This window comes from Camelus bactrianus, chromosome 17 (genome assembly GCF_048773025.1).
Source record: "Camelus bactrianus isolate YW-2024 breed Bactrian camel chromosome 17, ASM4877302v1, whole genome shotgun sequence".
Lineage (NCBI taxonomy): Eukaryota > Metazoa > Chordata > Mammalia > Artiodactyla > Camelidae > Camelus > Camelus bactrianus.
This window is the reverse complement of record NC_133555.1, coordinates 6,545,975-6,559,281: the sequence shown is the minus strand read 5'-3', so window position 1 is coordinate 6,559,281 and position 13,307 is coordinate 6,545,975. Positions and strand designations below refer to the sequence as shown.

Sequence of the window (13,307 nt, the reverse complement as noted above, 5' to 3'; positions counted from 1 at the left end):
TACATAAGGGTTAGACTCTGCTGTCACGGAATAAGCCTTGCATAAATTATAAAGAAAAGCAGAGAATAACAATCAACTCTTCGATGGAAAACTGGGCAAACATCACCTGAGTAACACCAATCTGAAAGAAATTTTCAGGATACTGAGCTTCTGTTTATTTTTAATACATATATAATGATATTAATAATAATACTTGCTTCTCAGGATGATTACTATAGGGGGTCAAATCAGAATGTGATTGAATGTTTCTTGCAACTATGCAACTGAATTTCAATTCCATTCTATTAGCATTTATTCAGCATCTACCTTGGGCCAGGCCCTGTGCTAGAGAGATTGGAAATAAAATTAAAATAATCCCTGAAACCAAAGCACCCAAGGACTGAGGTAGTAGAAAGACACATGAAAAAACATAATACAGTGTGATTATGTGCTGTAATAGAGATACAGAAAATGTACCAGATCATACATGAGAGATGACAGTATCCAGCCAGGGGCATGGAGAGCAGGGAAAGAAGGCAAAGGGCATCAAGGGATGCTTCTGAAAGAAAGCAGACGATAGTTAAGAGTAACTGTCTCTCATTAAGGCCCTTCTATGTACTAATCACTATGTTAAGCACTTTACAGACAATATTCACAATAAATAAAGACTAGATAGAGGGTTCCCCTTCTTGATAACATGCTACCCTATTAACTTACAGAGTATAGCTTTGGTGGCAACCAGGGCTACTGACCTGGAGAGACTGACAGTCACCTGCCCAGATGGAAGAGGAGAAAGCACTGAAGTAGAAGTAAAAAGTGATGGGTTCTTACCCTGTTCTGTCACTTTGTGGCTCTAGGGAGGTTCCTTAGCTCACTAGTCTTCAGTTTCTTCATCTGCAAAACAGAGATTTAATACCAGCTGACCTTGTGAGGTTGCTGGGATAATGGATGCATGAAAGACTTTCAAGTCTGTCGAGGGCTCTTCAGGGTAAGGCCCAGGCTGAGACTCACTTGCCCACAGGGCCCAGGGAGGTAACGTAACTGAGTGAAACAGGCCTGTGGGGACACTGCCAACTGTTGTATCAGTTAGCTATTGCTACATAACAAATCACCCTACAACACAGTCACTTAAACCAGTAACAGTGTACTACCTTTTCACTATTTGATAGGTTTGCTGGGTGGTTTTTCTGCTGGTTTTGCCTGGGCTCACTCATATGGCTACGTTCGTCTGGAAGGCTGGCTAGGGGCTGCGCTCATTTGGAATAGCAGGGCAGCTACTCCTTGTTGATTAATGTCAAATGTTGCCATGTAGGAAGCTGAGCCCCTTGCTGCCAACTTATTTTTCTTGAAACATTAAAAGACTTGTCTGTGTGTGTGTATGTAAATATACATGTGTGTACAAATCCCTGATTTTTAAATATTAACTAATTTTTATAATGGAAAAACATTCTGTGACCCTGCAAAATATATCTATGGACTGGATTTGGGGTTTGGGTCACCAATTGATAACCTTGGAAAAGATTATTCAACCTTGGAAAAGAAGATGGGGGTGCATTAGTCCCAGTTCCTCCTCAAGGGACATACACAATAATCTGACAAGATATCAGCGTTCTGCAGAAACTAAGACCTGCTCACAGTGGTGGAAGTTGAGGACTACATGCTGACCACAAGCACGTAGACCCCAGAATGATTAAGACTCCTGAAACATCAACCTGTCACCTCGCCATTAAGCAGTCAGAAGAAATTCATGTACCCTGCAGCCCTCACCCTGAATGTTGCCTTTAAAAACCCTTGCCTGAAAGCCAGGGGGGAGTTCAGGTCTTTTGAGCCACCTATATTCCTTGCTGGGCCCTGTAATAAATGCTGTACTTTCCTTCCCCACAACCCCGTGTCAGCACGTTGAGTTTACTGCGTAGTGGGCCAATGGACCCAAGTTTGATCTAGTAACAGTAGAAAACTTCAAAGTTTGAACCGTGGTAAGTGAAAGAATACATAGCCACTAATGGAAAAAATGGAAAGGAGAGGCTAGTTTATGCTCAGTTTCCAGTATGTTGGTTTTGGAGTCAAGGTAGACAAAGGCCTATGAGGAATATCTAAATGTTTTTGGAATTATGAGACTTGTTTGAGAGATACCAAAATTATAGTTCAATATAGGAAAAATAAACACAGAGTTGGAAACTTAATCACAAAGATACACCCTTCCATACTTCTCCACTTGTCTCAGCCAGGCCAGTCCCTTCTCACTGAAAGGGGCTTCATTTTAAGGGGCACACTTCCTACGCCAGCTTCAGGTCCTCCCAATAAGCTTCCCAAAGGAGCACTGAATTGGATTTATTCCTGAGCACAGCTCTGGGCTCCAGGGTGGTAACCAAGCGCCATGAGCAGGTAGTTTAAGGAAATAAGCCCTGGAGGAAGTTCCCTAGATATGCAAGGAGATTTAACTTTGGGATTTCACCACATTTATGGGCACAAGTCCACTGTACACAGAAACAGCATGCCCTCCTTGTCAGGTGCCAATGGTGCCCTCTACAAGGGTCTCATTATTATGAAATCCCAAAGTCCAAGGCACCCAGACACCAACAGGTTTTAAATAAATTTCAGAAGCTAAGAACCATGCTTGCAATCTTCTGGCTGCTTGTACTCATGAAAATATGTAAGAGTATCATCAACCAGTTCGGTAAGTACTTACAAAGTGCCTACTGTGCACTTGGTCCTGAATGACCCATGTCTTTCCCTTCACACTGGACCTCTGGAATCATAGTCTCATTTTAAATCCCAACTGTAACCTCCATTGGCTCTATGAGCCTGATTAAATTATTTGACTGCTCAGGGCCTTAGTCTTCTCATCTACAAAAATGGGATTAAAATGGCTCATTCATTTATTTTTGTGTTCATGGGTATGTTCACTCATTCAAAGTTCTTACCACGTAGCTTGACTACACTAAGCGCAGGGTATTCTCACAGTGTTGAGGAAAAAGGTTTTCTCGACCCTTTTATCGTACTTAGCTGGGTCTGAAAGTTAAACTGAAAGACAGATTAACAGGAGAAAAGCATACAAGTTAACTTAATATACGTTTAACATCACACAGGAGTCTTCATAAGGAAATGAAGACCCAAAGAAACAGACATGAGCGTGTTAGTGCCAGCTCTGACGAAGAGCGCGCGGTCAGGGAGGAATATGACAGGGTAAGGAGGGTGAGGGAAACAGTGAGATCTGCTTGTTAGGCTCCTTCTCAGAGTCCCTCTGTCTTCAGAGATAAGGATGTGCCTTTCCTCTGCACAGATACCCCCTGCTTTTTGAAAGTTTGCTTTACATCACTTCACGTTTAAAAAAGACCTGTAACTTCCTGCTTCTGCTAACTGAAAGACACTGGAAGAGGATTTTCACTTTTAAGGGGGAAAAAAAAAACAAACAACGAAAACTGAAAACAGCCTTTAGCATTCGCTTTGCCGCAAGCTGTTGTCGAGGCAGCCAGAGTGGCTCCGCCAAGCTCCTTCCCTGGGAACTACACTCAGCATCTCAGCATCAAAGCACCAGAGCTTTGAAATGTGTCCGAGCATCTGTGCTTTATCTCAATTTACTCTGTGCGTCCATTAGCAAGATGTGTCCTAAGGTAATTGCATAAAGCCGTTCTGACTTATGAAAGGTTTCACAGGAACACACTACTATCGGACGGTGGGGGAAACCTGTATAGAGAGCGCACTTCTCACGTGGAGGTTTTAGGACTTGTTTCAGGGGAGAAGGTCAGAGTGACCTTCCTGATTCTGCTGTGCTCTCAAAATTTTTTGGCTTTCAATATGTCAAAGTGCCATATTTTGGGGTATGGTCCCTGTAGCACTGGAGTGCAAATCTTACCGGGTTGTTAGGAAAGTCAAATGAGACCATATGTGCAAATTACAAGACACAGTGGTTCATGTATAGAATGCACATTCAATAAATGCTAGTTTCCTTCTAACAGGTACCAGGATATGCCATTCCAAAATATGCCTCTTTGGCATATGGATTATTTTGAGCTAAAGGCAACTGAGAACCAGCAGAGGCAAGAAAAGCCCTTCACCTCCCCCTAAGTGCTTGAAAATAGAGTATAAATTTCCCCTTTTGTAAAGGAAATTTACATTTATGAAGGAACTTTCCATTTGTAAAGGTGTCTCTGTACCAGGAAGAAAGACAACTTTTATCACCTAAGAGTCTCTTATCTACGTAACAAGACAATTACTTATTTCCTTGTTTCACTTTGTCATAACTTTCCTCTCCTACCCAGAAGCCCAAAACCCCTTTTCCGTTGTTGAGCCTAAGACAGTATACAAACCTCAATCGTCTGGCCACTTCCTTGAGTCTTGTTTCCCCGTGAAACTCCCATGTTTACCTACACGATCAAAACTGTTTTTTTCTCTCATTAATCTATATATTATCAATGCGATGCTCGGGCATAGCCATGAACCTAGAAGGGTAGAGGGAAAAGGCTTTCCCACCCCTACAGGTTCTTCCTGTAGACCATGGGACACAAACTCAGGTGCCTGTGCTGGCCAACATAAACAAGTGCAGCAGCAGGGACTGCGTCCACCTGGAGAGCTCACGTCCCCACTAAAGGGCAATGATCCATACAGCATTAGGCAATCATTTCCAGGAGGAGCTGCAGGGTCAATGTTCCAGATTTTCCAGTTTTAAAGAGAAGTAGGAAAACTGGATGTGGAGTATCCTTATTTTTAAATGTTGACAACTAATTCCAAACCCTGAGTAGACTAAACAAAATACATCAGACCCAGGGGCTGCCTGTTTGCAACTCCCCCAAGAAGGCAGGGCACTCAGATAGCTCCCAGTTCCGAGCACCTTCTGAGGCGTCATGCAGCAAGACAGAGGGACTCTCCAGTAAAATCCTTACTTCACTCCAGCTCGGTCTCAATCAATCAGCCTAACTCTTCACGCTCCAGTGAAACAGGAACCTAGTGTGACAGGATCATTATCACCAGAGGAAAGGACAATCTCATCATGGGTCATCAGTTTGCATTATATAAATGAATCTAAGGGCTCGATATGAGGAAACAATGAAAATGCACTCAACAGGCCAGCGAGGCACAAGGCAGTTCAGGAACCGAATTGTGCTGATCGGACTCACAGGGCCAGTCACAAATACATCAGGAATATTCAGTCAGCACTTTCAGGTGATATTTTCCCAGCGTGATACGCACTGCTTCCTTCATCCGTGACTCATTCTTTCCAGTTCAATCTATTCTGTTTTTAGATTTAATATTTGGCACTATTCCTCTAAAGAGTTCACGATTTCCCTCTGTCTTCTCTTCCCCCTCCTGTTTCAGGGCAGGGCAGATGGAAAACCAAAGGGTAAACAATGTGAGATGTAAAAAGATACAGATATTTATATTGTTTCAGTTTGGGGCCCTCAAATGAAGCTGGCCCGACAGACACAACATTGGAGCTGGCACATCCCTTCCAGAAGAGTCTAAGCATCATTGCCTCTGACAAATGACTTGCTTTATAAAGCCCAGTGATGATAATTCTGTGCTGCAGACCCACACTTAACCCCTGAGTGTGTTTATTCTATTCTGCCACTTAAGGGCAACTGAGCTTTCTGTGAGTTAGAGATGACCCAAGAGATGTGAGACATCTAGAAGTCCACCATATGTGCGGGGAAGACCAACATGCAGTAGTCTTCTTACCTGTTGGGGAGGTTTGGAGGCAGTAAGATTGGTACCCAGTGCGCTCCTTGACATGCACGGGACACAAGAGCCCTATGGAAGAGATGCTGAACACAGCCTACAACTGGAATATACAACCACCGCATAACATGGACAGGGGAGTTCCTTTAAAAGGCCCAACTGTTAGAAGAGACAATAGGGCCACTAAGAGAAAATCACCACAAATGAAGGAGTCTGGCAGGGTGGATGTCTTAGGCAGCTCAGGCTGCCACAACAAAATACCACAGCTAAAATAAATATTTGGATTACATTTTGTGAGAATGAAAATGACTTTCATGGGAATCTGAGCTTGGCAGGACCCTATGGGTATGGTTGCAAGTAGCCCTAAATTGCCAAATGTAGTGGGAACTTTTTAGTATTTATATTACTTGATCTCTCTGGCATCTGATATTGTTGACAATTCCTTCCCTGAAATTCTCTCCTCCCTTAACTGCCTCTTCCCTCTGAACCCTTCTGGCCACATTTGGTACGCCATGGCCACACCTGCTGCAGGTGGAGAGGCAGTAAGAAGAGAGAATGCAGAAGGATGTGCCTGTGGCACAGCAAGGAACTGCCTTAAGCGGTAGTGCCAGACCCCTTCCCCAGCCTGAAGAGCACTGCGTGGCAGATCAGACTCGGGAGGGACTGCGCTGACCCCTAAACTCTGGTCACAACTCCATGAGGAGCAGAAGAAACCGAGCATCTACTCACTCAAGGCTTGTTTGCACATCCGGTAGTAAGCTGAAAGGAAAGCAACCTTCACCTTGTCCAACTGGTCATTCTTGTCAGGTTTTGAACACGGATTAGCCTATTATGGGCTGGCCTAGCCCATCATTCCTCAGTCTTCTCAGGGACCTCCTCTTCCTCGTCATCCCCTGAACTTCTGTGGTTCCACAGGGATCCGTGCTCAGCCCTTTTCCCACTGTTCACTCTCCAGGTAACCTTAACAACCACCCAGTTTTAACAATAGCTCATTTACTGATGATCCCTAATTCTGTATCCACTGACCAGAACATGAGCTTCAGACTCATGTACCACAGCTTGGTACACATCCCCAAACCCCTCAAAATGCCACATGTCCAAAGCTGATTGATTCTCTCCACAATCCGGTCTCCCTCTTCCATTCTCCTTCTTGGTCAACTGGACCCCCATTAATTCAGCTGAACATGCCAGAAAACCAAAACTCTATCATCAGAGTTGAGTTTCTTTAAATGCATATTAGAAGGTACTATAAAGATATAGATGAATTATGTTGGCTCTCTTAAAAGATCAATTTTATTTTGACTTGGGGGTGTGGTGTGTGTTTATAGTTCTCAGAGGACTACTGACTGTGTCTTTAGTAAGCTTTTCCTTCTCTATGCACACTGCCATATCCTTTGTTCTTATCTGCATTGTCTTTTGCCTGCATCACTGCAGTAGGCTCTCATGCAATCTCCCTCATTCATATTCTAACCACTGCTGCCAAAGTGATTTTTTTTTGAGTTTTAAGTATATTTAAATACCTTTCTTTTTATTACAGAATTGATACATGTTTATTGTGGACATTCTTTTGGGGTAGAATTGCCAGGTCAATGGGAATGCATATTTTTAAGACTCTGAAACTTTGCCAAATACTCCCTGGAAAGGTTTTATCTATTTATTACACTTCAACCAGTAGACTGATCATTTTAAGGAAGAAATAAGATTGTTACTCAAAGACTCTGAAGAAAGTTATAGGTTCAAAAACAAAAACCAGAGAAGGCTCAGAAAGAAGGCTGTCATAGTCATAGGGCCAGCAAGTTTCCAAGTATAGCTGTGGCTCACTAGAGTCTTCCTGATGAAACGTGAAGAGGTCAAAGTATGAAGTTCTTTCCTCAGCTCTTAGGGCAAATGCCACGCAAGGACAGGGACTTTCATTTTTACACATGACTAAGTACTTAATAGCTTCCTTTGTTAATTATTAAGAGTGGTTAAAATTTTATATTCTCAAAAAAAAAGTGCAGTACTGCCAATTATTGAACACTTTGGCTGCTGCAGGGAGTTTGGCAATGATGCAAATTTCCTGCAGCACATGTGACAACACAGATTGATGGAATTTCCACAGTTTTCAAGAAGAATGCTTTTTGGGGAGGATGGGGATCCTTCACAGGGTCTAGAGTTTCAAATATAGCTCTTCTTGTACATGTTATTTCACGGATCAAATATAGTTGTTTTTCTGTTTTTGATCGTGTTGTTCATGCATTAATGTTCTGATGTTGCCATTTGGGGTTGTTACTCTGTCCCTCTCTAATTCTTTGTTATCAACAAATTCTCTTCCCACCAGATGGGTTAGGTGTATTGTGGGGTCTTTTGTGCCAATTAAGTTAACATGTTTGCAAATCATTGATCTGAATGTCTCAAAACCTCATTACCCTGAGTCTAGGTTGATTCACTAGGTTGGTCAACCTAGTAAAGAGGCCTGGTAATTACTACCTACAAGATGGCCAGATGTTTGAAGGAAGGAAAGAAAAATACAGTGGCTGGAAGCAATTTTTAGAAAAGGTGACAGGAGGCTCATAGACTTTATTCTCCCAACTCTCAATTTTTAAAACACTAGTCTTATGTGACAGAAGAATAAATGCAGGAATATATATTATAGGAATATGTATTATAGGAATATATATTATATATATATATATGTTTTATATCTATATAAAACAGGACTCTATTAAACATTAGCAGGGCTGATGCTACGTGTTAGCCTAGCAGTAACAGGAACAAGGCTGTGTTGAGAACTGCATCAATACTGTTTCGTACTCAGCTCAAGCTACCCAGCCACTGGCCTGTAGACTCATGAAACTCTTGATCTGAATCTGAAAGACTAGCAGGAAAGAGGAGAGAGATCTTGCTACATGAGTGACTAACCGAGGAAATGGAGACATTTGTATAACTGGTTCTGAAGATGGGTCCAGAGCTTCTTATTTTCCCATCTAGAGCTGGGAAGTCATGATTTTAAAATATGTAAGATTTACCTTGACAAACAGCTTATGAGAGGATATGGGAATCCGGTTTCCACCCGTCCAGCTTGCTTTTCAACAGGAGTTCTGTAATGTTACCAGCCTGAGAAAGAACTGCTCCACTGTGTGCCAGTACATTTCCATTGCCTTATGGAGAAAAACGGGAAAAGAAAATTAGCTAAATTAGTTCTACTTGATTCTGCTCACATCCTACTGCCAAGTTACTCACCAACAGGCACTAGAAACATCCACATACCCAGAGACAAGTACAGTCAAGCATTTGTTAGACTATAACTTAATAAGCGTGCTGTTTTCCATTATCTAGGCCCCTGGTTAAAACATTCAGTAGCACCAGAATTGGGCTCTCCTCAACATCAGAATTTTGTGTGCAGTCCTAGGTTAGCTAAAAATCACATGTATGAATAGAAAAAGAGAATTCAGGGAAGGGGATATAAAGGAAATAAAGATCAGAGTGAAGTATCATTCTCAGATGCTACATTAAGAAGAAGAATTTCTGTTCATGCCCCAACTCCTCCAATAGAAAGACTTTAGAAGTTCCCACCATAACCAACTTAGTGGAAAGTCTGAATTGTGAATGTTTGAAGAAATATGCTTCTGTATTATTTCAAAAGTATATAGTAATTTGAAATGCTAACAAAGTATTTCTGAGTAATATTCAGCAATATTCTATTTAAATAAAAAGATAAGACATATTTGTAATACAAAACACTCATCTGCACATACTACCCTTGTTTCTCCCAGCCTACTCCAGTGAAAGGTAAAAAAAAAAAATCAGTGACTTATGAAAAGATAAACCAGATATTTGTCTGAACTCCTCACCAGCACCAATTATAATACTAATAGCTAACATTTATCAAGGACTGTCTATTTGCTACATAACAAACTATCCCAAAATGTAGTGGTTTCACAACAATGAATTATTATTTCTTGTGATTTTTAGGCTGGCAGATCAGTGCTGGTCTCAATAGCTGACTCATGTGGCTGCATTCAGGTGGTGGGCACAGCTGGGACACTGGCTTCCTGGTGCGTCTTCCTCCATGTGGTCTCTCACCACAGAAGAATCTCGGCTGAGATTCCTTACACAGGGGCACGAGTGGTCCAAGAGAAGAAAAATGGAAGCTGCCAGGCCTCTTAAGACCTACGCTTGGAACTGGCCAATGACACACCTGCCATGTTCTACTGGTCAAAGCGAGGCATAAGCCCTGTCAGATTCTAGAGAAAGAGAAATAGATCCCATCTCTTGTTGGGAGGAGTAGTGGTCCTTACAAAGATGATAATTGTTGGCAACCATTTTGTAGGAAGGCCATCTTACTTGCCACATACCAGGAACTGTATATTATCTCAATGATTCTTCAACAGCAACTTATGAAATGGTCACCATTTTATCCCTATTTGACAATTAAGGAAAATTAATTCCTAAAAGGTTAAATGTCCTACAACTGGGTAGTAGATCTAAGACCAGATCTTAACTATCTTCAGAGTTCCAATTCACAACCACCCCTCAATACAGGGGTCAGCAGAGTTAGAGGGGTTGAACCTCAAGCCCCCTCTCCCCTAGGGAAGCAGGAAAGCACAGTAATGAAGAGCCTGAACTCGGGTCAAACTGCCTTGGTTCAAATCTTGCCTCTAAGCCTTACCGGCTCTGTGACTTTGGGCTAGTTATTTAGTCTCAAGTTCATCAGCTGCAGAACAGGGCTGATAACAATATCTACTCTACAGGGCTATTACGAGATAATGCATGTAAAGCACTGCCTGGACAGAGTATGTGCTCCATAAATGTTAATTACTTCTGTTGTTCCCTGAGTGTCCTGATTTTACCCTGAATCAAGCAGTACTAAAGTCCCAAGGCTGTGGTCTCCAGGGCTGTTGCTGACCAGCAATCTTAGTCTACGTGACTTGATCACCATTCTCCCTACCGGCCTTGCTTCTGATTCTGCTTTACATGCTCCTCCTGCAGTGACCACTGCTGAGGTCCTGCCTCACTGTGGTCCCTCTCTGCCCACATGCTGCACTTTCTGCTTCCTTCTAGAGCTGCCACTTCATGCTAGAGACCATGGCTGTCCACGTTTACCGAACAACATTCTCCCTTTGTCAGTGCTGTTAATTCTTCCAATTATACAAAGAGTAGCTCTCAGAGGCTAATCCCATTAATACCTTGTTTAGTATCTGGCTATTTAAAAAAGGTTCACGAATATCCCTTTCTAACAAGGGAGGAAGGAATGGAAGTTTCCCCTGTTCAGAACACTTTGCTGGATGTTTCCTGTACTCAGTTTCTTTTCTGCTGTGAATTGAAAGAACTGCAGTGCTTCAGAGTGAGTAACCACTAGGTGGCAGGGGCGTTCCGCTCCTCAGCTCATAGCCTTCCCCTTAACAGTCTCAATGAGAGCCAAGACATTTTCTTTCAAAATGATTGAGCTGCTTTTAAACGAACTTACTTATCCATATGAAGTTCAAGGTGAACAATAAGTTTCAACTACATTCTCTTGAAAGTTCACAGTGATGTCACTAATTCTATTAGAGAGTTCTCACAGGAATTGAATTACTAAAGCAGTTTTATAGCCTTTGGCTTGAAAGGGCATGGGAAAAGTAAATAAATCTCAGCTTGTTTAGGGCACAGCCAAAGCTGACTGTTTTTCTCTCGAGTTGTTATCACCTGACAGGCCAAAGGTTTGTTGGATTAAGAGTTCATGGACTCCTAGTCCATCATATCATTTCGTTAATAGAATTGTAGACACATCACTCGTTTCCTAGTGAGATCCCAAAAGGCTTTCTTGGGGAAGATGGAATTTCAGTAGCTTCTTGACTGAGAAGCAGGTGTGGGGGGATCCTTTCTTTCAATTACATCCCACAGGAATCCAAGAATCCAACCTGCCAGGTGGAATCCTCTTCTAACAAAACAGGTTGGGAGCTATAAAGAAGGAAGGTAGAGAAAGGTACAAAGTAGGTAGAGGAAAAGCCTGGAGCTCTGATAAAACCCTCACTTTACAGCGTGGGGAATCCAGAGATGCTGTCTCTGGCTGATAGAACAAAATGTTTCAAATATCACTTAAATTTACTCCAGTAAATTTAACATAGAGGAACAAATTATATTGGATTGTAACTTTAATAGGAGGAGAAGGGAGGGGGAAATAGGATGGTGGGACATTAACAGGCTAAACCTCAAGTACTCTAACAGAGTTCACAGATAATGCCTAAAATCGAAAAAGCAAGACATAGAGCTACAAGCGTGTCATTTGAACATGGAGGAAATCACCATGTGAACTAAAGGCAGAAGTCATTAATGATCTTCGCCCTCTGTCCAAGAGCAAAGGAAGGCACTCAGCTGGGGAGTGGCTGTTCTATTTAACTTTCTAACCATGACATTGTTTTACCCTTAAGAACAGGTGAAGACAGACAGGTAAAAGAGGTATCTGAGTTCACAGGAGCAACTACCACTCACTTCCTAATTTGTCTCACTATATCCGAAAGGAATTATCAAAGTTAATCATTTGCTTATTTACTTGGGGGTCACTTTAATATAAGCACTACTACTTGTTAGAAAGAAATTAGAGGCTTCAGTTTCCACAGGTATATGTCACTTACCCAAAACTGGCATTTTTGAGCAAGAATTCCAGTCAATATTTTTACAGCAGACCATCAGTTTTTCTGATATAAGCTAAAATACTATTAGCCTTTGCCATAAACCAGAACCAGAACTCTAAAGAGGAAATGTGTTCATTTTTACTTCCTCTGTAGCATTTTAGCCTCAGTTCTTGAGCATGCAACCCCCAGCAGAATATGGGCAATTCAAATCTGCTAGGCCTGACCCTTAAACTTCCTGTTCTTTACCCTGTTTTCAAATCTACATCCAATTCATTAACAGTGACAGGTCATCCTTCAATATACACCAGAATTTGACATTTCTCACCACACCCACACCTAATATCCTAATTTGAGTCATCATTAGTTCTCACTTGGACTGCTGAAATGGCCTTGGTAACCACTTCCATTCCTGCCCCCTACCATTCTCCATGCAGCAGCCAGTGATTCTTTTAAAATCTAAGCATGGTGATAATTTGTAAAACATTGGTTTACATGACATACCCACCCCATCTCATTTTCCACCTCTCTCCCCTTCATTCTCTCCTCCCTGGCCACAATGGCCTCCTGGCTGGCTATTCCCAAACCCTGCTGAACATGTTCCTGCCCTTGGCCTGGAATGCTCTTCTCCCAGGTATGCAAATGGCTTGCTCTCTCATTTTCTTCAGGTTCTGCTTTGAACCTTATCAAAGAGGCTTTCCTGACCACCTGATATAAAATATGTTTTCCCCTCCATCTCTCCAGCACTCTTCATCCTCCCATCTTGCTTAGTTTTTTTCCGTAATATTAATCATTACAGGAATGTTATGTGTATTTTTCTGTATTGTCTGTCTTTTTTCCATTAGAATATAAGCTCTAGAAAAAATTGTCAGTGCTGTACCCTTAGTGTCTGAGAGTGCCTGACATGTAATAGATGTTCAATAAATTCTGTCGCTTAAAAGACAGACTTAACATGATACTATGGGTAGATGGTGTCTTAGAATAATGTTTCCCCTCAGGTGTGAGACCTGTTTATGAGCATAAGCTAATTTTAGCTAGTATAAAGGCATGCATAAAATA

At 41.9% G+C, this 13,307-nt stretch overlaps 1 protein-coding gene across 2 annotated transcripts in view; it reads right to left on the bottom strand.

Annotated features, from left to right (window-relative positions):
• SRGAP3 (SLIT-ROBO Rho GTPase activating protein 3) overlaps positions 1 to 13,307 on the bottom strand; it is a 288,661-nt gene that overhangs the window by 273,568 nt on the left and 1,786 nt on the right. For both annotated transcript variants that reach the window (XM_074344421.1, XM_074344420.1), the window contains exon 2: positions 8,664 to 8,795. The gene's annotated coding sequence lies outside the window, so the exon portion shown is untranslated. The remainder of the gene's footprint in view (positions 1 to 8,663; positions 8,796 to 13,307) is intronic.